The sequence below is a fragment of the Martes martes genome (genome assembly GCF_963455335.1).
Source record: "Martes martes genome assembly, chromosome: 5".
Lineage (NCBI taxonomy): Eukaryota > Metazoa > Chordata > Mammalia > Carnivora > Mustelidae > Martes > Martes martes.
In genome coordinates, this window is record NC_137892.1 from 53783320 (window position 1) to 53810504 (window position 27185).

General features: G+C 38.5%; 1 long non-coding RNA gene across 1 annotated transcript in view; it reads right to left on the reverse strand.

Annotated features, from left to right (window-relative positions):
- Positions 1–1402: 1402 nt before the first annotated feature.
- The window catches only part of LOC308342899, a 308513-nt gene continuing 282730 nt past the window's right edge, over positions 1403–27185 (reverse strand). The window contains exons 3-4 of the long non-coding RNA XR_013966821.1: positions 11270–11366; positions 1403–3700 (exon numbers count right to left, since the gene is read on the reverse strand). This is a non-coding gene — a long non-coding RNA (uncharacterized lncRNA). The remainder of the gene's footprint in view (positions 3701–11269; positions 11367–27185) is intronic.

The following is a 27185-nucleotide window of genomic DNA, read 5'->3' on the forward strand; positions in this document are numbered from 1 at the left end:
TTACATCTTAATAATCTTACTTATTCTTAATAATTGGATTTATGTTATTTTTTAATATAGAACAAAGAAGGCCCAAAGACATTAATATTGAGATACAGTATCAAACTGTAAATACATGTTTTATCAGGAAATCATGATAGAACGTTGCAGATTTTCTATTTGATAGCACTCTTCATTTTCTTATAAGAATGAGCTACTTGTTGGAAAAGCTGATGAGGTCAAGTTTTTAAAGATTTTATTTATTTATTGGACAGAGATCACAAGTAGGCAGAGAGGCAGGCAGAGACAGAGGAGGAAGCAGGCTCCCCGCTGAGCAGAGAGCCCGATGCGGGGCTCGATCCCAGGACCCCGGGATCATGACCTGAGCCGAAGGCAGAGGCTTTAACCCACTGAGCCACCCAGGCGCCCCGAGGTCAAGTTTTTAAAAAAAGCTGCATTTTCTCTTACTTTTGCTGTTTAACCCACTAATGGGTTTGGTGGGGGGAAAGCCAATTTTTAAAAATTGTTCACATTTTTGGCTTATCACTCTTAATGGTTTCTGGGCTCTGTCTCTAGCATCCAGAAAAAGAAATCTTGTTTCTTCAGGTAACCTTCTAGGTTCTGCCTCTTCAACCTCTTCACTCTGCCTAGCCAACATTTTTCTTTGAGTCTGATTCTAGCTCTGCTTGATCTTGTGAACTGGACATTTCACACCCTCGCACACTCCCAGGGGAACTCCCTCACCTTGGACTCCAACTTCAGTCTCTGCTCCTCACCCTGTGATTGAGCAGGAGCCCAGTCCATCCCTTGCCAGGCCTCTTGCCCCACCCCAGGAGAGAAGATACTGGATACCCATCTCACGGTGGAAGGTCCCCAGCCTGAGAGATCACAATGAACTATTCTAAAGTAATGAGCCACGATGCGGTATGAAAGGATGGAGATACGGAGAAAAGAATCACAGACTTTTAGAACTAGAAGACACCTAGAGATCAGTTATTTTACAGGAAAGGTGAGTGTTACTCAAACCCAGTTGATAATCCAGAATTCCTACAAGAAGAGGGTGATAAAATGTATATAAAATGTTTCATAAACTATATAGCACTGTACTGTATGCATAAAAACTCGGTGTTTGTCTTCTAGTGAGTATGTTTGAGAGTTATTCCAGAGATGCTGCCATTACTCAAAATGTTTTAAATCGCGTCTTTAAAATTGTCATTTGAGGCAGTTAAGATTGTCACTGTACAGTCACATCTTGTTCTTATCAGTAAAGGTATTATCCAGGGCTCAGACATTCATCTCAGATTTGATCTTAAATGTCTTCGAAGGCAGAAACCATGTCTGTCTTGCTCCTTGCTCCTGGTATACTGCCTGCCACTTAGTAAGCACCTAATAATTATTTGTTCAAGGAGTTTTTTTTTTTTTTAAAGATCTAACCCACCCTCAGAGAATGATGATTTGCTATGATTGATAGGCAAAGTCTCTAAAGACATTTCAAAAGAGAATTTCCCAAATAAAATTATTTTTGAGCTGTAACACTGTTGTTGGAAGAAGTTCAAGGCTATTCATTAGAAGGGGACAACATTCATTGTATTACACATCTGTGTTCTGGCTGACCTGTTTACATTGTTGAATTTATTTATATCTCACCTTCCAAAAAAAAAATAAAAATGAGCCAGATTGAAAAACGACAAAAACAAACCCATAATAACAATAATGTTAATGAAAAGCCCGTTACTGTAATTGTGTCTCAGATATATATGACAAAAAGCAGCCCACAGGGTGGGTTCCTTATGTGTGGTTAGCTAAGGAGTGACAGTAAGTAACGAGAAATAGAGAACAAATGAGACTCACCCAGTCTCAAGCACATGTCTGCATGCCATCTGGCCCTTGTTCCCCGTTGAGTAAAAGAGTTACTTACAGCTACTAAGAATGCAGTCATAAGGAGACATTCTGGGGTGACTGGGGTGACAAGATTCCCAGATTGATAACAACTGCCCAGGAAGAAAGGCATCTGCAGGCGTCACAATAACCGATCATCACTGTTGTTAGTGCTAACAAGTAAAGTCAGTTTCAAGGATTCCACGTGACACATAAAAGTGAGAACGGTGCCTCTCCAGTAGGCCGACGTTTTGTTTCAAGAGGAAAGAATGAGCATAATACTGAGTGGGGAAGGTGTATTAATCACAAGACAAAGTTGTCCACCTTTCTCACATGGCAGTTAGTCTCAGGAGAGTCTAAGAGTAGTAATTTTACAATTGTTTTAAAACCCAGTAGGCACACAGAAAAAGTCCACTCCACACCACAAAAACATGAACTTCCTCCTGTATGTTGACTAGCTCCAGCCTACAGCATCCTGGCCAGGCTAGGGTGAGGTTATACATTTTATGACTCCTGTTGGGCTTAGGGCTTGATTGGTAATTGCTCATTGAACATGTTTACTTCTTCCTTTTCCTGCCCTCTGAAACACTGGATTAAGAACATTCAAGCAGATCCAGAGAAAAGCACAGCAAAATGTGGTACTTCATAAAAATGAAACCAAGAAGAAGAAAAGGAGAATGCTGAATTTCTCACCAGAACACCGGCTTGCTCATTTTGCAGCCACTTTGGTTTTGATGAGGACCAGAGTATGGGTGTCATTCCTGATGTGTGGGATCCACAAGAACAGTAAGTCATTTCTTTTCTAGAAATAAGTTTTTCCAGTGCCATAATAAAAAGGAGGAAGTATTACTTGAATTCTGAAGTGATTGAAAATTTGAGCTCTGTCCTTCAGCTAAGGAGGTAATATCAAAGGCAGCTTCATGACTGCTTTTCTGTATCCTAGAGAATTTATGGTTCAGCGTCACTACCTTAAATCCCATCCAAAGCCCTAACTCCAAGATTGGGTTCCAGTACAATCTCCACAGTGCATCGAGAGTACATTTCTAACCTGCAGATCTAATTCTATAACCACACAGGTTAAAATTCTTTTATGTCCTCCATGTTGCTGACTGAAGTCTGATTTCTAAGCTTAATAGATGAAGATTTTTAAAGAACTGGCGCTCTCTTATCTTTCCAACCTCACCTTCTATAACTCCTCCATTTAGTGTGTAAGCTCCAGCCATAATGAATTAGTTAGTCTCCAGAATCCAGGATTCCACTGTGTTCACTTACACCTCTGTTCTCTCTGAGGAACACATACTTTCTTTCACCTCATTTTCTAGAAAACTACTATTCATTCTTCAAGACACAGACTCTCACCTTCCTTTGAAAACTTTTGCCATCATTCTCACTTTCAACCCTAATCATGCAGACTCGAATACTGCTGTATGCAATTCTAAAGAGTACAAAATGTTTTGAGCCATTTTGACTTTGCCATTTTGACTTTGAGGGCTCTTTGGGCCCACTGTTATAATAACCTTGACTTTCACTTCCAAAGGGACAAAGCACATGAGCATGTATATCCAATTCAGCTAGATCTCCGTGGCCGTTCCCTCTCCACCCTACGGGATGAGGACCTGCTTGAATAAGATTTGGTTTTAATCACTGTGTTAGTCTCTGTGGGCTGCCATAACAAAGTACCATGGACTGAGTGCTTAAATGACAGAAACTTATCTTCTCAGAATTCTGGAGGCTGGAAGTCCATGTTCAAGGTGCCAGATGATTTGGGTTTTGGTGAGATTCTCTTCCTGGCTTATAGATAGCTGTCTTCTTGCTCTCTCCTCACTTGGCCTTCCCTCAGTACCTGCAACATGGCAGGGGGAGAGACAGAGAGAGGACAAAATGAGAGGGAAACCTTGTTCTCTGGTATCTTTTTTTTTTTTTTATGAAAACACTAATCCTATCAGATCAGGGGTCCACACTTATGATGTCAGTTAATCTTAATTACTTCCTTAGAGGCCTGATCTCCAAATAGAGCCACACAGGGGGTTGGAGCTCCAACATATGAATTGGGGGGGGGGGATATAACCATTCAGTCCAAAACAATCATCTTGTGCTTCCAATACCCAACAGAAGTCCCACTAATGCCTGTAAACATTTGTGCTATGATTAAATGCCATACCACATAAAGGGAGAATGAGGAAAACTGATCAGCTCATGAATCAATCTAAAGTATGTACTCAGTTAGTGTATACCCTGTGCAAATCCCTGTTATAAACATGTCAGTGTTCTTAAGGAATTCCTAATCTAATTGAGAATTTAAATAGAAATAAGTGCCAAATAAGTGGTTCTAATCATAAGCAACTGTTGGGTAGAGAAAAGGGCACTGGATTTGGAGTCCAAAAACATGAGTTCAAAATCCAGCTCTGCCACATACCATCTCCATGACCTTAAAGTAAGCTGCTTAATTTCTCTACCCTTCAGTGCCCTTGCCTCTGGTAACATGGTGACACAGTAACTGAGGAAGCAAGTGAAAGAGCGTTCAGAAATTCACTTTGGAAATGCTAACACCACAGATACAGAAGGAAAGACAGGTGTTGCTACACCTTCACAGAAAGCTCTTTTGACAGGCTCCTTGATACCTTCTTTCTTCCCAAAGGGGAAGGGCGGCTTTGGGGCAGGGCACTGCCTCCCTATAATGCAGGACCAGCTCAGGAGCCACATTTGCACATGCCTTTAACCATCATTCTCAAAACTCAGTGTTTTCTGCTAGTGCCCAACCAGGGAAGGAAGAGCTCTTGCTCATGTTCTGCATTTGCTTTCTCGCATGTAAGAGAATCAGCATACTTCAATTCTGAATCATAGAGAAACTGCGGTAGAAGCAGAATAAAAAATTCTTCACAAACAAATGCCACATGGGTTACTTCAAGGCTCCGTGCACTCTCACTGACACATTGAAGCACTAAAAATGTTAAAGCGAAGTAAAACTGAGATGACCAACAGTAATTTAAACACACAGGCCCCCATACATTGAAAGTCTTTATTGAAGTCCCATCAAATACGTTATCATGTGCTCTAAGCAGATAGAGAATTCTCTGTCAATGACAGAACATTCACTTTGTAGTCCCCAGAAAAAGGGAAAGTTGACCTTGACCAATTGGTAATTATTGCCTCACCTTCCAAGCAGCAACTCTCAGATCACATTCCTAAATCTGAAATAAGTGTGTGATATTTGCAGAGCTGGTGGCAGCAAACAGAGTCCAGGTGGAGCTGCATAGGAAAAACAAGAAAAATGGCTCCTCACCAGAAACAAGAGAGGAGCATGGAGGACAGATTCAGACACCCCAGGTTCCCAAACCCCCTACTGAGAAGTAGATTCTGTGTATTTGTGTGTGTGTGTGTGTGTGTGTGTGTACACACACACACACACACACACACACACACCCTACATAAGCACACGTTATTTATTTATTTATAAACAGCCTCACTTCCTACTGACACTGGCAGTGTTCTTCATTTTCATTACACACTGAAGAAAAGAATTAAGGGGTGGCAAGAAAAAAATTGTGAGAAAGATTACTTTGATGCATTCAAAGGTAGGCTCCAAAATTGGCTTTGTATTTATTATTTCATATATATCAAAAGCAACAAAAGACCACAACTAAAGAAACAGACTCTGAGAACTTAAATTGAAAATGTAACTGAAGTATCAGGAACTGACAAATACAGTGTTTAATACATTATTTATTTTCTTTCTGCTCCTTAACAAATGTAAAGGTGTCAATGCATATAAAAAATATTCGCTTGAGTTGCTAGCAAAATACTAGAGCAAAAGCATGAGGGGGCACTCCCAGCTGCAGGAAATGGAAGTCACTTGTCCAGATCACTGAGTGGTCAGGGCATGCTTTACAAATCTCTTCAATATCTCCCTCTAAGCTCTTCACAAGGGAGTTCACACAGGCAGAGACATATTTTTTTTCTTCTTAATCACGTACCTTTTAAGATTCATAATTTGGGATGAGCAAAAGGCTCGGCAGGAGGTGGGGATGAATTAAAAACCATAAAATTGATGCTATCACTCTGATTGACATACCAGTAGTGCAGCATACATTTCCTGTTTGTCAGGAATGAAAGGTGTTCACATTCTGTAATAATACCTAATAATGTTTTGGAAAGACAAACTGCTGTCTGACTACATTTTAGCAAGATGGATTTTTTTTTTCCTCCCTGGCAGCACTGAAATCAGAAGCTAGAGTATATATTACAACCCTCTATAAAAGATGACCTAGATATTTAATAGCTGCAGCTATTCCAGTCCACTACCTGGACCTCCCCAGGTCTCTGATGCTATATTCTAGCATGCCTGAAATCACCATTACAACTTAAGACTAATTCAAGAGAGTGTCCAGGGAGCTAGCTGTCCAGCACTGCCATAATAAACTTAAGGGAACAAGTATCCTTAGCTACCTACAGCCATCTCATCACAAAATTGGCCAACCCCCTACTTAAAGTTTGTCTAATCTGACAGTTAACATTTTGTTGCAGGGTAATAAAGAGACTCTTGTTCATGTGGATCAGGAGACCTGAATCCCTCTAGCTGCCGTGTCACTGCCTAGGTAACCATGAACAAGACACTTAACCTGTCCACATTTCAAAGTCATCATTTAAAACAGAGACGCCTCCACTTGCCTTGACTTCCTGAAAGGGTTATTGAAAACACAAAAGCAAAATGACAGTGTTGTAACCGTCACGTGTCCTCCATCATGTAGACCCTAAATATGATTTTTGTTAGTTGAACAAAGGATTTGGGGGATGTTGGAAGTCACCTGTTTCCGGGGTGATAATTTAGCAAAAGGAGGAGGAAAGAATCAATGCAGCACTAGATCTTCTATGACAGGACTACATCAGAAAAAGAATCTAATATAATTATAGCCATCCAACAACTATTCTTATGGTAAACTTTGAGCGAAAGACATAGTCCTCAACTTACTGCGCTGTTATTGCCATTTATTTTCCTATCGGATATTGATTGTAGGCACTGACTACCTAGGGTCTCAAATGTTAAAGGTATTATTGTGGGAAAAGGAGAATACAGGGAAAAGATTAAATAAATCCAAAAATTTCAGGAGGAAGACAAAAAGGTAATGTTTGTGTTAAATATTTTAATGATGTATTTTTGCATTTTAATCTCTGGGATTCTGTTACTTCCACAGAAGATTTCAAGAAAATAAAAATGTAAGAACAGTATAATAATAATTGTCTAATAATACCAATTTCCAAGTACTGGGCACTAACTAGAGTCTGAATAATCCTTTGTCTCCAGAATTGTAAACACAGATTTGGATGCTTTGGAAAAAACCTAAGGAAAACTGACCCAAACCAAAAAAGGAAGGATGCTGTATAGACCCTGCTCTTGGTAATAATACTGTTGCAAGGGATCGAAAGTGCTTTGGAATACAATTTGTTGCTGTTGTTTTTGCTAAATCAAATAAACGCTTTAAGCAAAAACAGGTTTCAAGCCTTCTGCTTATAATTGCACTTCATGTGACTTGACAATGCTGATTTCTGTGTAATTTTTTAAATCCATGTTTGGTAAAAAAGAAGGAGCTTTTCTACTAGTTCTTCAAAGTTCTAATAAAATCAGCTCCTGATGCACATGCTTATAGACATAGTGCAAATTTAGTCATAGAAAAGCTCAGCAAAGTCATTCCACTACACACAACTGATCCGAGCTAAACCTGCAGGAGTTATGGCGCAACTCTTTCAGGATTTGAATGTATTTAAATCATGGCCTGAATTAAATTCATGTGCACCAGAAAGAAAGTTAAAAACAGAATGCATGGATCATTATCCTCATAACCTTCAAGTGGCAGCCCATAGACTGCTGTCTGTTTCTTGCGTCAGATTGACAAAAACTGGAAGGAAAGCATGAGCAAAAGGGATTTTGAGTGCCATCAGCTGAAATTTACCTAAATCCCCACAGCAAAATATAATCTGGAAGAAACAAGAGATTCACCTTTTGGTTCTAGTTAATGATAACTTGAAGACTGGCTTAAGCAACATCTATCCCTCTACTTGCTAAGTTCACTAATGTAGTTATAAAAAATAATGTTAAGTATTCAGGTCAGAGATATTTATCAGAAGGATATGATTTAAATGGCTATGTACCTCATGGAAAAGCTTACAGAAAAATATAGGTACAAATATGCATAAGTCATATTTATATACTTTCTATAAAATTAGACTGGCATTAATTAAATGGCAGAAAAGGCAATGAGAGCATTGTTTGGAAGGTAGCTTGTTCCAAGTTCTGATTATAACTTGCTTCCCAAAGAAGGAGCCGCCCACAGCTTAGAAGACAGATGAGAAGATCATCATCACAGATTTGCTGTGAACAGCTCTGCTCAGCTCTGTCCCTGCCAGACTTGGGGCCACACACACCCTTCTAAGATGGCTAGAGAAGATTCACAAAGAGCATCGATTCTTGTTCCAGCTTTGCAAGAGCAAAGGATGATTTTGTCCCTGGGTAACTTGAAACCTTCCTACAGTACTGAGAACTGCCCTCAGTAGCAAAGTTGTCCTCATCATCATTACGCCTAACATTTACTGAGCATTTACTATGTGCCAGGCATAAATTGCTTTGCATCTCATCTTATCTTCACAGTAATCCCATGAGTACTATAATTACCCAAATTTCACGGAAGAAGAAACTGAGGCCAAAATTTGCCCATGGTTACAAAAATGGTAAGTGCCAGCATCGGGACTTGAATTTAGACAACCTCACTCTTTCATAATCTTCACTTCTTGTAACCATTAGAGTAGCTTAATTAGCTGCAGACAACCCATGGATTAGCCATTTTAGAATGCCACCCCACTTACAAATCTCTTCCTATTTATTCACTGATCTTTTTGTTTGTTTAGCCCTTGAAGAGTGCTAGGAACCGTTTTAAGGACTGGGAATCCAGCAGTGAACAAGACCAACTCTCTACCTGTGTGGAGCTTACATTCTACTTTCACACACATAGCTTCATTTATTCCTTAAAATAACCATGTAAGTCTGGGGCCATTAGTGTCACCCACTTTTTAGATAGGGAGCCAGAGCTCAGAGAAGTGAAGTAATTTACAAAGGCCACGCAATTGGTAAATGTGAGAACTGGGGTTTGCCCTTTGACCTTCAGCCAACTAATCCTACGTTCTGTTATGCCCCTGTTATTCAAGTATTATGGTTCCAAGATGGCCTTCAGTAGTTGGGCAGAATGCCAGTACTGCAGGAATGGAAAATAAGACCAAGCTGGCCCTTTCCCTCCTAATTTCCTCCTCTCTACCCAATTTCTTGGTCCTTACTTCGCTCATGCTTCAGGTACCCACTGTTTTCTGGTTGTCCACAATCTCCCATTTCTGTCCCCACACCCACCCCACAAGCCTGTTCTCCCCAATCCTCTACTATTTTATATATTCCCCCACTCTGTTCTTCACTCCTCCCACATCCACACCTCAGGGTTAATCTTAGATCCTACTCTTCACTTTAGAGGGCTGGCCTGACATGTTGTGGAAAGTGACCAAAAGAAGTCCCTTCTATCATTATACCAGGAAAGACTTAGCCCTAGTAAGTCACATACGTTATTATCTCAGAATTTCTTGAGTGAATTTTCCCATAGAAAAAGTCTCCCATGTGGTAGTTATATTCTGTAGTATTTATTACAGGTATATATGAGCTAAATATGTTCCTGACGGTGGCCAGCAAAGTTTAACAGTGGGTCATGTGCTTTGAATTCCAATCAACCAAACTACAAGTGACTTCTGTCAAAGACTTCCTTGGTAATGCAATCCTATCTCCACTATTATTCACAATAAAGAGTGGAAAGCAGTAAATGAAAATTTTTTTAAAAATTAAAAATACATTATTCCTTAGTATTAGAGAGATAAGGACGAATGTAATAAACACCATGTAGAAAAAGAAGTGATTTTTTAAAAAACATATAATTTAAACTTATGGGTGGAAATAGGAGACATTGCAGGAGACAAAATATAAATATGTCTGACTTGAAACATTTTCAGGTCTACAGAGAAACTCTGAATGCAAATGACATTCAAGAACCTCCTCAATCTGACCCTCATTTCTTCATTAGCTGTAAGCCCTATGAGAGTAAAGAACCTGATTTTGTTCAACATAGCAACATTTAGCACGGGGCCTGAGACATAGGAAGCACGTAATAAATGATTACCAAATGAAGGAATGTCACTCTTAACCTATCTCGAGCACTATCTGCTTCCCAACCAGCAGAGCCCTCCACTGACCAGCATTCCTTAAACCTAGGTTTTCACACTGCACTTCTCCCTCAAGCAGCAGCCTCTGTCTGTACTACCTTTTCCTCCTTTCCAGACCTGCTGAAATGAGATTCTTTAAGGTCAAGGTCAAAAACTGTTTCTCTTATGATTCCCCTAGGCTGGGATTCTGGCATGAGTACAGAGAGGCCATCCTTGCCCACAACATCTCAGCGTGGGACAGCAGGTATCCACCCTTCCCTTTGCTGGCAGGGCCCTGGGCTGTTTGGCAGGGATTGGGAGGGGGCTTCTTGCCTGTGTCAGCCCCAGGTACTAAGTATGTACCACCACAAAGACCATGTGTCTTTGGGGGTCACCCATTTGTACAAAGGGGAGATTGCCTTCCCTACCATGCTGGCTCCTACCTTATCATTTTGCACTGGGGATTCTGAATATGATGTAGCCAGTCTGGGACCTGAGAAGATAACCATTGCGTCTTCCTTTAAGCACACACTGAAACTCCCCCTGTAATTATTAAAGAATTCTCTAAGAGCAAAAGGACCTAAACTAGGCACCACAGCCTCTAATTTGCACACAGGCTTGTTAACTGACTTCTACAAGGGAAAATATCATTTTATTTCACACAAAATGTAAATAATCCCCAATCCAAATTTACCTGGACAGATCAGAATATGGACTAAATAACACTGATTCCTTTTCCTTTTTTCTGGAATTATCGCTCATTTTTTTGAAGAGAATTTTATAAATTTCCTATGCTACTCATAAACGTTTTTCTGCCAGATTAAGAAAAAACCTTTAGAAGCTGGACCTGTAACTCGTTCTGAGATATGGTCTTCTGCAAAGGACTGGGCACCGTTCAAATACAATGATTATACTATTCATTCATAACTATTTACTATGTGCAAAGTGTAAGAGCAGGTACTGTTAAAAGCTGATCCCTCAAATTAGGCCTTAAGTTGGCTCTGCCCAAGACCACTGTAGGCAGTTGCCCACCTAAAAGAGGAAATGGGAACTAAATGCAGCCTGTGCTCTGTTTGCCAAACCACATACTCTGGCATGGGGTTGGCTGTCCACCCAAGGGAAGTTACACCTTTTTCCTCATTCTCACAGAGTACCTTCCTGACCTTGCCCCTCCTTCTGCACATACCTCTTAAGCTGCATTTGGCCCATCTGTGATTTCTTTTCTCTCTCCAGAGTCATCACTGTTCAGTGGAACATCCTTTCAGTTGCATGAAGATGCCAGACTAGAGGAAAGAAGACATACCACGTGATTTCCCAAAGGCCAACATTTCCCAAGCGTTGGTTCTGACTGAGGGGACACAAAAACAAACAGTCTAAAACCAAAAGATATCCTGTCCAAATTATCTTTTTATAGCACAGCATAGCTGTATTCAGTACAAAAGAAGGAGAGTGAGAACCAAATGTGAATTACAAAGCAGAATTTTAGTCATGACACATGAGTTAAACTCATGACACACAAGTTAAAGAAAAGAACTGGAACCCCTATTCATATTTTATTGCCCACAGTGTTACCAAATAGATGGTTTATTTGGAAAGGTAGCACCTCCTTGAAATTAACTTTTGACTTATAAAAGTTCAGATTGTTCCTACCCTCCTTAGTCGATTAACAGTGATTATTTTTATTGCTATCAGTCATGCATGTTGGTTTTTGAGAAACATGCCATTAATCATGATTAAATTGTATGGGCTCAAAAATCTCTAAGACTTGCAAGAAAAAACAAAATCCAAAAAAGCTGTAAAATTATTTATTAATCTATAAAATCTTGTGTTGGTTTTCTATAAAACCAGCAATTGGAAAATCACAAAATTTCTATTTTTATCTTTATAAGAATCTTTATACATTTACCTACAAGGGAGGAATACAGTCACTTACTACTATTTCAAATAGATACTGCCTTTGACAAATACGCAAATCATACTGGAATTGTACATTTGAGCTTTTTAATTATGACAACTCTGAGATATTACTTGGTAAAACAGATTGTGCTGCTCCCATTACCTCTCCAAGCTGTTCTCAAATGGAATCATACTCATGTTTCCAAGGCAGAGAGAGCACCAAAAGGTGAGATTCTGTCAGCTCCTGCTATGGACTGAATTATGCTCCTCCTCCCACCCCCAAATTTATATGTTGAAGCCCTAATCCTCAATGCAAGTATATCTGGAGATGGGGCCTTTAAGAAGGTACTTAAGGTTAAATGAGGTCATACATGTGGAGCCCTAATCCAAGAGAACTGGTTATATAAGAAGAAGAAGAGACATCAGAACTCTTTCTCTGCTATGAAAGGACATTTTGAGAAGTCATTCATCTGCCAGTCAGGACAAGAACTCTCACTAGAATTCAACCATACTGGCAACCTGATGTTGGACTCGAGGCCTCCAGAACTGTGAGGAGTACATTTCTGCTGCTTAAGTCACCCAGTCTATGGTGTTTTGTTACGGCAGCTCAAGCTGACTAATAATACAGTCCCTTAGGTAACCTAACCAAAAATAATAATTGTTACTAATTTTCAGCAAATAAGGAGAAAGAAAAAATGCTTTATTAGACTCTAATTTTTGTAAGAAAAAATGTGAATAAAAGCATCTTTAAAAATTGAGTTCTCTTCATTTTTTGTAATATACAGCTTAAGAAAATTTGGTGTTCTTGCTATGCAAACATGGCTTCAAAAGAAATACCAGTCCTTCTGCCAATCAGATTGTTGCTCCAAAGAGAACTTCTACAATTCAACACCAAAATAACAAACAATCTGATTAAAAAATGGGCAGAGGACAAGAACATTTTTTCAAAGAACACATACAGATGGCCAATAGACACATGAAAGATGTTCAACATTACTAATCATTAGGGAAGCACAATTCCAAACCACAGTGAGATTTCACCTTATACCTGTCAGAATGGCTAAAATCAAAAAGACAAGAAATAAGTGTTGGTGAGAATGTGGAAAGAAAGGAACCTTCATGCTCCTCTGGTGAGAATATAAACTGGTACAGCCATTGTGGAAAACAGTATGGAGGTTCCTCAAAAAACTAAAAATAGAATTACCATATGATCCATTAATTCCACTACTGGGTATCTACCCAAAGAAAATGAAGACACTAATTTGTAAAGATAAATGCACCCTTTTATTATTATTTTTAAGAGTTTATTTATTTGAGAGAGAGCATGCCCACGTAGGAGCAGGGGGAGGGGTATAGGGGGAGGGAGAGGAACAAGCAGACTCTGCTGAGCGTGGAGCCCAACACAGGGCTCGATCCCAGGACCCTGAGATCATGACATGGGTGGAAACTAAGGGTCCACGCTTAACCAACCAGGCGCGCCTGCACCCTTTTATTTACTGCAGCATTATTTACAATAGCCAAGGTATGGAAGCAACCCAAGTGTCCACTGATAGATGAATAAATAAAGAAGATGTATGCAACATGTGTGCACACAGATAGGAGTATTACTCATCCATGAAAAGGATGACCTTTACCATATGTGACAACAGATGGACCTAGAGGACCATTTGTGATAACAAGGATGGACCTAGAGGGTATTCTAATAAGTAAAATAAGTCAGACCAATAAAGACAAATACCACATGATTCCATTCATTTGTGGAATCTAAAAAACCAATGACTAAACCAACAAGGCATAATCAGACTTTATAAATGCAAAGAACAAGCTGATGGTTGCCAGAAGGGAGGAGTGTGGGGACATGGGCAGAATGGGTACAGGGAAGTGGGAGATACAGGCTTCCAGTGACGGAATTAATAAGTCATGGGAGTAAAAGACAAAACACAGGGAATATGCAATGATATTGTAATAGCAATATAATGGGACAGATGATAGCTACACTTGTTGCGAGCAAAGCACAAGATACAGAGAAGTTGGATCACTATGTTATGCACCTGAAACTAATATAACATTGTGTGTCAATTATACTCAAATAAAAAATTTTTGTAATTCCTCTTATTCAGAAATCCTGAAGGCATGACTGCTCAAGTCCCAACACAATGCTGCTGATTCTCTTACACTTTTCACATTCCCTGCTCTATCCTCCTGCACTACCACAGTACTTAATTTTAAAATATCTATGTCATTTATTATGCTCCAACTTATAATTCCCATGACATGTGCATTTGCCTATCTCCTCCACTAGAAGACACAGATCCTGAGAGCAGGATCTTTTTTGGATTTTCCCCAGTGTCTATGACGATGTTTTACCATAGTGGATATATACTTGGTGAATGTCTGGGAAAGAATGAAAAAACTACTGATGGTTGGATGCATAAGTGAAAAAGTGGATTGATAATTTATTAACGATTAATTAATTCATTCATAGCATTTTGCCTCATCAGTTTTCCACAGCATCCAGAATAATTATCTTTGCACCACGATGCCTCCCCTTGATGCCACACTAATGAAAGAGAAAAGGAAAATGGAATAACCCCTGGCTGCAGTACCTCCCATTTGTTAGGCACAGTATTCTTGTTAACTTCTTGAATCCTACTGCCTTGAGAGTTAAGTTTCACCACCCCCATTTTTCTAACAAGAAAATAGAAGCTCTGTGAGTTGAAGTAATGCATCCATGCTTGGCCAGCTGCTAAAAAGCAAAACTACAATTGAAGGGCAAGAATGAAATACAGGCTCAATCCCAGATATTATCTTTCTTTCTCAGTTGTCTTCCCTTGACATTTTGCTTCAGTGTTCTGGTCAAAAGAGAGTTAATTAAAAAATATTTTCTGAGGCCACCAAACATGGCCACTTTACTGTGTCCTATTTGGAGAATGGGATGGGGGCATTCACTATCTCCTAGTGTTTCTCGCTCCCCCACCAGTGTGAAACAATATCAGTCTCAGGATTTCCTCTGTATGCATTATCCTTAAATACTTCAGCTATAGTACCACCTGTACCAAATCTCTGATGCTGGAGACATTCTATTATCTCAGAGGGCTCCAGGGGTGCAAAGAAAAGGAGTAATTTTCCTCCCAATCTGATCTCATCCCTATTGCCATAGCCCAAAGTATAAAATTTAGGGGGATAACATAACTTGAGATTCAGGAAAATTGGAGTTACATTCCAGTTCTGTCATTTATTAGCTCTGTATATTTAAATAATCTGTCTGAATTTCCACATTAAACAATGTTCATAAACCCAGACATATCTGAACATATGGCAAAAGCTGGGAAGACAGACCTACTAAGGATTAACATGCATCAGGAATGGAAAAGCTCCTTGGTCAGTGTGGCAGAGACTACACCAAAGCTCACCAGTCATAATTCTTCCTCCTGGGCACTCAAAACAACAACAACAAACCATTTTCCAGCTTCCTTTGCAATTAGACTGGTTCCATGTCATGGAAGTCACGTTCACCATTTCCAGTCATGGACATAAAATGCATCATGTGATCTTTCTTACTTTTTGCTGGTCGGCCACCTAAACATGGTAATACAGCAGTGGACTCCGAAGAGGCCCAGATGATGATCCCACCACAAGATAAAAGAATTGGGATTCCAGAATCATGGGTTGGGAAGCTACCTGCCACACAAACTGTGATATTAGCCGGAAGAAAAGCCTTTACTGGGTAGAGTCCCTAAGATTCTAGGGTTGTTTGTTAGAGCACCTGGCACTAACTATCCTAATACAGTTTCTCAGAAGTCAGAGAATCCAAGCCTAGGGCAAAATAATGGGTCATCAAAGAAGAAAAGTGTTGATTTGTGTTATTCCACAGCTGATGAGCATTGCTCAGAGCATTCTTTGGACTGCCTCCCTCCCCCATCCTCACTTTCCCAAGCCCAGTTCATGTAACTAAGGCCACAGCTATCAGGAGGAGCCCATCATGGAGACCATTCTCATTAGAGTCTCCACAGGGCACTGACAATGCAAAGCAGCATTGCTTTGTGGTCTGTGTAACAGAAAGGAAGGTGGGGAATATTTCCCCACTTTGACAAGAAAATGGTTGGAGAACAGAATGGAGGAGCAGTATTGTGTCAGAAGCAGAAAATGTCACATCAGTTACTAGGCCAGGAGCAACCCAGTCAGAAATGAGGAGAGACAGTAAATTGAAACCTTGAGAGGTTCAGTCCCCCAGACACCCCCATAGTTAGGCAGGGCAGAATTAAGCTAGAAGAGCTCAGGTTTTTAAACCCCTTTTCTTCCCTTCCTCATTTCCCTTTTATGTTGAACTTCCCTCATTAAAATCATCCCAACTTTCTGACTAATGCCTTTGAGTAGCACAATGATTTTACACTTCCCTGTAAAGGAGAATATTGGAATCACACACTGAGTGAGGGACACGCTGAGAGTTGCTGTCCATCCTCCAGTGAACTGCATGATAATCCTGTTAACCTTCCTATCAGGAGGTCATTAAACAATTTTGAAAGCTGTTTCCTCTCACATCAGAACTGCATGTGGAATCAGATCTAGAATTTTTAATATAAGCTATTCGGCTGCACAGACTTAAATAACAGCGTCTCACATGTTTTAGATGGTCTTTTATTATTCTTCCCCTAACTACTAAGTACCTTTGTAGGCTTCTGTCACTTTGGATATTGTCCTATGTTTTTTTTCTCTTTTCTTGATTTTAACATCTAACACATTTTCTTCCAGTAGTACAGCCCCACCTTCTCTACTTCCTCCTGATGCTTTGTTTATCACTTGTGCTAACCTAGGATTCATTCATTTCAACATATCACCTTCCTGTACACCAGTCTTTTTCAATTTGTTATACTTGGTGTTGTGTTATTATTTCTGCATAGCTGTTTTCATGAAACTATCCATTTCTGTTAAACCTGTTTTATTTCTGTATTCCGCTCACAATCTCTCTTTTTATCGCCAAAGACATTTTACCATCCAGTTTTCTTCTTTCTTTCCTTCCTTTTCTCCCTCCCCCCTTCCTTCCTTTTTTTCTGAAGTGTGCTAACAGTCACATGATGTCAGAACTTGTGTCTGAATACATTTTCAAGAAAAAACAAGTTTTCCATTTTTATCTTTCTTGATCATATAGTCCCTTCATTCAGCTCAAAACTTGATTTCCTTTTGGACTCCCAGAACCACTAATTTTTTTTTTTTTTACCTCCAGAAGAGAAAGAACTTACATTTTTAATCACATTGAAGAAATTGGGCAAAATTGAAATGTGCTTCTGGTGACTTAAATAACACAAAATGGATTCCTAGTCTCTGGGGAAGACTCCATAATAAGACCCTATCATTGAATTAGCAATTCAAACATCAAAAAAGTCAGTTTTCAGGGAGTGTCAGTTTAGGGACTTGACATTTTTAAGAAATGTCTTTGCAAAACAGGGGCCTAGTTATCATTGGATGAAGGACACTGATTTAATCTCCAGGGGTGACTGAACCCAGTGTCTGGGGTTCTTCCAAACATTTAAAGTCATTTCCAAATGTTTTTGATGCAGCACAACCCAAAAGGATTTTGGCAAGTATGTTTTCCCTTCATTTTAAAACCCATGCGTATTTCAAGGGAAATGCAATCCATATGTCTTTGATTCATTTACACTTAAATCATCTAAATGCCATTGTGTAAGAGCTATTTGATGTACAAGAAGCCTGTGAGCCTGTTTTATAAGCCTTTTTAAGCCTTATTTCTTTGAATCAGAAAGTCATGTTTTGCCGGCCCTAAACAGATCTTGAACTGGGAAAGGCTCAAGTTCACTTCTAAACTGAAAACCCGCAAAGTTTTGCGTGGCTTCTGTACTTAGCAATATGTTTCCCCTTGCCTAAAGCTCACAAACACCCAGCATTTCTCTTCTCTGTCTCACATGTAGTGAGAACAGGGTAAATCAATTTTTGAATCACATTTTACTTGTAAAATTCACATTTTGAACCTCAGTTATCTCCCAGGCACTGCCAGAAGTTAAAATAGCAACACTTGAAAATTAGGCTTTTGCTCTAAAAGGGCAAAACAGTCTATAAAGTACATAAATTACTGCTTCTGTACATTTATTTGTTTGACAGGTTTAAGATATAAGTGTGGCTTACATATGGATTTTCAGGATGCCAGATTGGATGCTCCACGAGCTACAGTCACAAATGTAACCTCTTTTTTTAAGACTTATGTTTGGGAGAATAGAATTGGAACAATCTTGCTGTTCTGCACAAATCTAATTGCTGTGTCAAAACAGCAATGGAATATGATGAACATTTGCATTTTTCTCATTTACTGGCCTTTTCTATGGCTCTAATCATACTTGCATTAGTGGTCAAGAAGAAAGTATGTTGGGCTATTTGTTCTCCTGCTCCTTGACACTTAAAAAATTTCTGATGAATTTCAAACTAATACTTTTGGGGGTTAATTGTGAACGTCTGATCAAGAGTTTGGAGATACCTAAATGATTAACACTGATTGCAATGGGCAGAGAAACATACCTTGAAAACGGGTAAATCATTCACAAGCAAAAGCACTAATTATCTACAAATGTGTGATTTCTTTGTTTCTATTTAGACATATCTTAGAGGTTGCATTTTAGTGAGAAGGAAGAAATAATGATGCTGTGATGGTCTGAAGAGAAACAATATTTTAAATTTGTAATCCAAGTTTAGGGGGATGGAGATAAAGTTAAAAAGAAAGAAAGAAATCCAGGTGAACCTGATTATTCCTTATGTACTCTCTCTAGTTCACTATATGAAAGACTATCATGTTTGTGTAATCAAAAGGATTATGAAATTTAAGTTTGGAAAGAAGGATTTGGGTGCTAAATCTAGCAAACAGTTAATTATACTGAGATAATTAGATAGCAGAAAGTGTTGGATTCTTTTTCATAGTTAGTTTTCATTAACTACCAAGTCTTCATGATCCTCTGCAGGCAGAAATTATTAGTATTCTATTCTTAAGAAGAATGGGGCACTGACAAAGAAACTTTCAAAAAGTGTGACAGAAGCTTTTACATCGACCTATGTATGTATTTTCTCTAAAAAATTAGGTATTTTTCCTATTAAAATTTTTGATATTACAAAGTTTTAAAATCTAAATTAAATTCAGGAAATACATTAAGAAAGTTCAGCAGACAATCATAACAGAACCATTTTTTCAAGCATCAATTTAAAATACAAAGCAAAAGGCTGGTGTTCTTATGATTTAGCTGCTGTTTCACAAAACTGAACCAAAGGGTATTGATTAGGATTGTGCCATAGGTTAATAACTGTGATTTTGGTTAAAACAACTACTGTTCTATTGTAGAATTTCAAGATTTATGAGATTTAACTTGCCTTCAGATGGACATTAAAAAACTGAAAGAAACAAAGCTCAGCAGTGCTTCTCGCCCCTGACTTGTGGCTATCCACACTCACCCCTTCTTGCTCTAGTTAAATTCAGCTTCACCTCGTAAACACAAAAGCTGTGTCAGCCCTCATCTGTCATCTCAGAATGACTTGGTGACTATCTTGAGAACCCACATGATGCAAGGCATTATTTACTTCACCTACTGGGTCAGACTGACCAGCTCTCTGTCAATGCAAGTTTCAAGCCCAAAGGAAACACAGCCAGCAGAGATTGGAATATAAATGGAACCCTAGCAGTTATAAGAGGACACTAATCAGGTCTAAATTTCATCAGTATAATCCCAGCCCTGAGAATTCCAGTTCCTACTTTTTAAAATGGATTAGAAGCTCTTCTTCTTTTTTTTTTCTTTTAAAGATTGTATTTATTTATTTGACAAACAGAGATCACAAGTAGGCAGAGAAGGAGGCAGAGAGACAGGAAGGGAAGCAGGCTCCCCGCTGAGCAGAGAGCCAGATGCAGGGCTCGACCCCAGACCCTGGGATCATGACCTGAGCTGAACGCAGAGGCTTTAACCCACTGAGCCACCCAGGCGCCCCAGAAGTTATCTTTATGATGCTCCCTTAGCACATGTATTTACCCACCTCAAACACAAACTCACATTTACATAAACAAAATACATATACAGATATACATATACACATATGCAAACACATACACACACCTCAACCTATATTCTTTGGTAAGCATGCTTTTCTAGATTTTATTTCTAAATGAGAATTTGAGATCCAAATACACCCAACTCTGTATCTTGAGAGTTTGGGAGGAAATTCCTTTCAAAGAGAACCATAAGAATTTAAGAAACATTTTGTACAAAGGATCACGTTGGTTCATATTTTATCTAAATCCATTTACTCACTCCTTACTTAAGCAGCCATACAATCAGTTAGAAAGGTTCAATGGAGCAAATAATGCTGAGCAGTGTTTTGAGATTCAAACAATAATCATTATAAAATCTTAGAGTCAAACTTATTAATGCTCATTCTTCTTCCAAATATTTGGTTATAAAAAAGCTAAAAACTTTAAGTTACTGATAATCACCTTTATCCCAAAGGACCTGCATCTTCAAAAAGGGTATTCAATACTAGACTAGGTAGAATAATGGCCCCCCTCCTGGAAAGATGTTTACATCTCAATCCCAGGAACCTATGACTATGTTAATTTACAAGGCAAAAGGAGTTTTGCAGATATTGTTAAAGATAATACGTGAGCCCAGTGTAAACAGAAGGGTTCTTATATCAGGGAGTCAAAGGGTCATAAAGAGGAAATGTGAGAAGGGAAAGGAAGGGAAGCATAGGCTGGAGTATTACACTTTGAAGGGGCCATGAACCAAAGGTGCAGAAGGCTTCAAGAAGCTACAAAAGGCAAGGAAGTCCATTTTGCCCTTGGAGTATCCAGAAGGCACATGGCTCTGCCAACATCTTAATGTTAGCCTGTACAACCCATTTTAGATTTCTGACCTCTGGAACTTTAAGAGACTAGATCACTTTTTTAAGCCACTAAGTTTGTGGTAATTTGTTACAGCAGCAATAGGAACCTACTGCAAATACCAAGTTATCTTTTGAATGTACTTTTACAATCACTATTAGTGTTTGATATCCATGTATTAATTTAAAAATTCCCTATGTGCCTTCCTTTAAATAAATACACAAGCTTCATTTTGCAATAAGATCTCATAGGATTCTCAAAACTACGCAGTTTCCCCAGTGCCTCTAAAAATCTATATAAATTGTACATAAAATTTGCAATATATAAATTTTCATGGATGTTTTTAGGAATGTATAAATTTGATCAAAGCATATAGTATTAATTATAATCTTTCCCCCCAAAATTATCTTTCATCTCTCTAAAAATTTGATGTTAAGTCATCCCTACTTATCAGTTAGCATTAAATGTTCCATGTTTAAAACTGATTTGGGGTTCATATCTTATAACACCTAGTATCAGAAAGAAGACCCTGTAGATATCTAACCATCTTTTGTCCCTAAAGGTCTAACATCAGAATAACTGTGCCCTGACGTTTGAAAGCTTAGGGTCAGTCAATCACATCCATGTTACCTATCCCTGTAATTGACTACCATCACGAAGGCTATTTGCTTTGTCCTCTCTGTGGAAAGTTCGAGCACTTGTAGCTTGATCAAGAGGCAGGACCATGAGAGGTTATAACACACAAGAAGCTTGGGTGGTGCTTGGACAGATTTGTGTAAGGAAGAAGTCTCCCATCAAGAGACCTAGGGTCAGTGACACAAGTCCACCATCCAGAAGGGGACTAGGGCAGGAGACCTCCCAGGAGAGAAGAAGAAACCAAAGACGGGCTTTGCATGTCAAGGTGATGCTGCTCAGTAGCAAAGTGAGGAGCCTCTGGGTCAGAGAGCTCCAAAGGGTGGCTACAGTTTTGGGTCCTTAAAAACTTCAGTTTGTCTTATTAGGCTATTAGACTTGGGGTGCACAATTTCAAAGGTTGTGGAAAGTAAGGAAATTCTACATGACTAAAAATACACCTATTTGGGCTATATTTAAAGCAATTAGATGTGTATGAATTTGAGTTTGGTGCTAGCAGGCTTTGGGCCAATGCTCCTAACCTACTAGAAAGAAATAAACAAAATGGGAGCCACAGGGCTATCTTGGGCCATTTGTATGACATTTGTTCTGTTACTTCTTCCACCTTCCCAATTCCTTTTCCTTCTGAATCCCAGGATATAAATACTACACCTTCAGTTTCTTTACAGAACACAAAATGTTTCCTCTCAATTCAACTTTGGCTTTTCCCCAAAGGCAATACTTTTCTTACGGCACTCATGAATAAAGATTTTTGATTCTTTTACCCCTCAGTGTCACGCAACTGATCTGTTGGCCTCCAGGTTAGAACCACCATATTCATGGGGGTTGTCACCTGGATCACAGCTTCTTTCCGATTGAATACTTGTTATTATCCTGAACATTTCAGTGACCATATGGAAGAATTCTGCAATACCCTTTCACATTGATCAGAAATCTCTCCAACTCCACAGGGCTTGACCTCCACTCTTCTCCCCTAGCTCTTTTTCATGTCTCCTCCTGGGCCTTCTCAGGAACTAAAACTTCTCCCAACTTTAGAAATCAGAAATTCTTCTCTCCTGCTTTTTAAAAGCACACCTTCCTTCTCTGACTCCCTCTGGAACTAGTTTCTTTATACCTTCTATAGTGTATAATCCTTAGAACCCCTCATAATCCCATGGTATTCCTTAATTACCTCATTTCCTCTCCCAATCCTCTGCAATGACATCCTTTTGTTATATCTCTCCACCCTGGATCGGTCATACAAATTGTCCACTCTGGTACTCTGAGGCTGAATTTAGTTAAAAAACAAACAAACAAACAAACACAAAAGCCAATACAGCTCTGTAGACTGGGGCCACTGAATATTTACATCCTTCAACATCCTTGCCTCTCTCCATTGCCCATAAAGTTTTTACTTGTCTTCTTTTAGCTCCCACTCCCATTTCCCTCAGTAGTAATTCAAAACATGTGTCACTCCACTTAAACCCCTAACCACCTCTTTTTATTCTCCACAGTAAATGTCCATCCTTTCTTCAGAGAGAAAACTGGGGTTCCCAACTTAACTAACTCATCTTCAAAGCCCATTTTCCCTCCTGTCTTGGCTCTCTTCATTTGTGATCTTCAGCCATTCAGTCATCCTGGTCAGAAAACTAAATAACATGCTCAGTTTCTGCTCCCTTGACCACAGGCAGGCTTTCAGCATACATTTTTCTCTTTTTTTCTCCTAAATGTCTGTACCTCATTTTTTCACCTAAACTTCTATTTTCCTCCTCTGTATATCCTTCCATGTTATTTCCAAAACAACCCTATGTTACTTCAAAACCAAATCATCTTTCTTAAGCTTTGGAAATACCTTCCTTTAAAGAGAGAGAGACAGAGACAGAGACAGACAGATTTTATTTATTTATTTGAGAGAGAGAAAGAAAGAGCATGCAGAGGGGGAGTGGCAGAGATAGGTAGAAGCAGGCTCCTGACTAAGCAAGCAGCCCGATGTGAGGCTCAATCCCAGGACCTTGGGATCATGACTTGAGCCGAAGGCAGGCGCTTAATTTACTGAGCCATGAGGCACCCCTGGAAATGCCTTCTAATAGATCTCCTGCATTCAATATCATTTGACCCAAGTTGATTCTCTGTATTTAAGTAAAAGTGGTATTTCTAAAAAGTAAATCTGATTCTGCCATTTTGCTTCCTCATATCTTTTAGAGGTTTCCCAAGTCCTTCAGAATTGGGTTTCCGCACACTTGCCAACCTCTTTTCACATAACAATTTTTTTTTATAAGTTAAGCTCCGCTGTTACTAATATACTCATAGATTCCTATGTTCATCAATTCATTTGGCCCCTTTGGATGAGCATAATTTCCTGTATTGTTGCTTTTCTTTCTTTTTTTTTTTTTTTTTGCTATTCATTCTTCAGGCATTTTTCAGTTATCTCTGTAAAATCTTCTCTGGGTTTTTCCTTCAAAAATAACCACAGTACTATTAAAGTGCTAGAATAAACTTGAGAAATCAAGGAAGGCTTTCTACAGGATAAAACATCTAAGCTGAGATTTAAAATAGGTGTGTACATTGGCCAGGTATATAGTTGGAGAAATAGTGATTTCCAGGTAAGTTAGTAGAGGGAGGTTGTATGTGTCATTGCTCCTTCTGGATGTAATATTCCCCCACAAGCTAGGGTCTGTAATTAACCCAACACTCTACCTTATTATAATATGAGATACAAAACAAGTATCCAGTAAATTTTTGGTAAAGGAAGAAAGAAGGAAGACAGAAAGACAGGATTTCACTTTAACTTTCCTCTTGTCAGTTTTCTTTCACGGACATTCTTTAATATATTTCACTTACAACATATCTCTAGACTGTCTATCTCACTGCTACCGAAGGGCAATGGTCAAACATACCATTTATCAAAAAAGAGGAGTAAAAAAAGTTATAATAGCAGCGCCAGCAATTTCGGAGTGAGAAGAGTGAGAATAAGGCAGATTCATAATTAATTTACTCTATATTTATACCATAGTAGCTAGGATCTGCTAACTATATGTATATATACATAAGATATATAAATATACATATATCATACATATATACATATACATATACATATGTATACATATAAATATACATGTATCATACATATATATTTCCAACCTTACACATAATACAAGGAATAAAACATCTCCTCCATAAATAGGTAATAAAAGAAGCCAGCCAAAAGAATGCATCTCCAAGTGATTAGAATACACTCTGATTGGAATTGTGTGTTAACTGAAAAAATTGTGTGTTAACTGAAAAAAATCTTGTGTTAGAGAGTGAATAAAATATGCATCCTGACCTCTAGGACCTAAATACACAACAACAGAGAACAATCATGATCTCAAAAGAAAAAGCTATGAAAAGTAGAGCAGAAGGAGAGTATATCTATCTTCAAAGATCAGGAAACAATTCATTGAAGAGATGATAGCTGCACTAAAAATTAAGGATAAACAGGATCTGAACAGGGAAGAAAACACAAAATACTGTAAATTCCATGATCAATGATGCACAGAAGGGAAATTATGAAAAAGTTGAGAACTGTCATGGTCATCAGTCCTAGTCACCAATATCTGGTTTTCTTCACCTTGTGCTACATGGTAGGGTTGCATTTCCTACCTCCTCCCATGGTTAGTTAAATCCACATAACTGATTTTGACTTGAGGATTGTGAGCTGAAGTGACATTTGTCACTTCTATGCCATAAAATTTATTCCTGTGTGAGACCTATAAAGTCCTTTCCACTCTTTCATACGATATGGAGACCAGCAACATTTAAAATGGTGGCTACTCCATTAGACTGGGTCTTTGAGTGACTACAATGAACAGAGAACATACCTGCTGACCTGAAATGACTACGTAACATGTATAAGAAATAAATCTTTATTAATTTAAGACACTGAGATTTTAGAATAGTTTGTTACCATACTTGAAGGTATACCGTAGAGACACAATGAGATGTCCCATTTGATAACACAAGTGGAATATTAAGTGGAGAAGTGATAAGTAAGTTTGGATGGGTAAACAAGTTAATTTGTGGAGAAGCATGAATTCTAGCTTAGAGTTTGGGCTTTATTTTATAGCCAATGTATAGCTGTTAAAAAGCTCTCAAACAGGGAAATGTTACAAATAGAATTGTGTTTTAGGAAAATTAATCAAGCAGGATAGAGGCTGCCTAGGAAGCAGAAAGACACTTAGAAGCAGGGAAACAAGTTATGCTATTGTGAGAAGCCTGGGAGTCATGGGGTTTAAACTAGGATAGTGGCAGTGAGAACCAATTTGGCAGAATGAATGGAACAGCAATTTGCAGGTCCTGGCAACTGATGAGGCCCAAGGGACTTATAAGTCTTTCCAAGATTTTGAGCCTGAATGACTGTTAAGATGGTGCCACTGCCATTTAAATATTAAGCAGAGAAAGAGGAACAAATACGAGAGGGAAAAGTGCAAATTTAGGTCAAGCATGACACCCAGCTGGCAATGTCCAGTAGACAATTGGAAACAAACCGAATATAGATTTGAGAGTCATTTGGGCAGTGAATTCATGATATGAATGAGAGTGTCAAGGAAGAGAGGAAAAAGAAAACTGAGGCTAGACCTTTGTGGAACACCTACATTCAGACAACAAAAGGGGGAATAAATGAAGATATTAAGAAAGGTGTATTTTTACAAAGTCAATATGAGGGAATTTCAAGGAAACTGAGGTAATTAACAAAACCAAATGTAGGATGGATTAAAAATGATGAATTTGTTTTAAATCTATTAAATTTGATGACTTACAAGAAAGCAGTTTCAAGTGATAACTTCAGTTACCAGGTGATAACTACATAGGAAGCCAATATTCAAGATATTCAAAACTGAGAAGTGAGTAGTGCAAAACAAATTGAGATTGTGGTTTCTTATGCAGCAGAGAAATATTGAGCAGTTAAATGAATGACCTAATTTATTACATAAGAAAACAAGATATACTCAAAAAATATTGAGTGAAAAAACAAATTTAAAAACTATACATATTATACGATTACACCATTAAACATACAAATAATGAAGGCAAATATTTGCTATTTATATAACAAATGTAAAAACATCAAATTAAGGATAGCAGTTACCTCAGGGGAAGAAGAGAGGATAGGAAGATTTAATAGTATCCATACATTGTTTCTTTTAAAAAAATAAAAGAAGTAAAATAAAATAAAAAAGAGATGAAGAAATAAAATGTCTGTTCTATAAAGATGTTAAGTGGTGAAAGAAAAGAAATAGGTAGTAGCTTGAGAGAAAAGAAAACATAATGGAAGTGTATATATTTGTCTTCTCAAGATGCCAGGAAACCAAAGAATGAGTATTTGTAAGATGGAGTAACATATCTCTGTCACTGAAGACAAACACTGGAAATAGGAAGAAGAAAGCAAGATATCAGAATCCAGAAGGGGAATGAATGATATATAAAGGTTAGGCTTAGAAAGGAGGCCCTTATTTTCCTTTAGAAATTTTATGCTCCCGCCAATATGGGCTTTTCCTTTAGAAATTTTATGCTCCAGCCAATATGGGCTTCTCACTGCTCCCCTAAGCCTACTTTTCTCATTTTTGTCTTCTCATGCCCATCTTTCAGTATTCTACTCTAAAGTCAACTATGTCAACTACTCCATTAATCCTAATTATCCTGTCACATTTTGCACTTTCATAACTTTGTATTTTTCTCTTGGTTC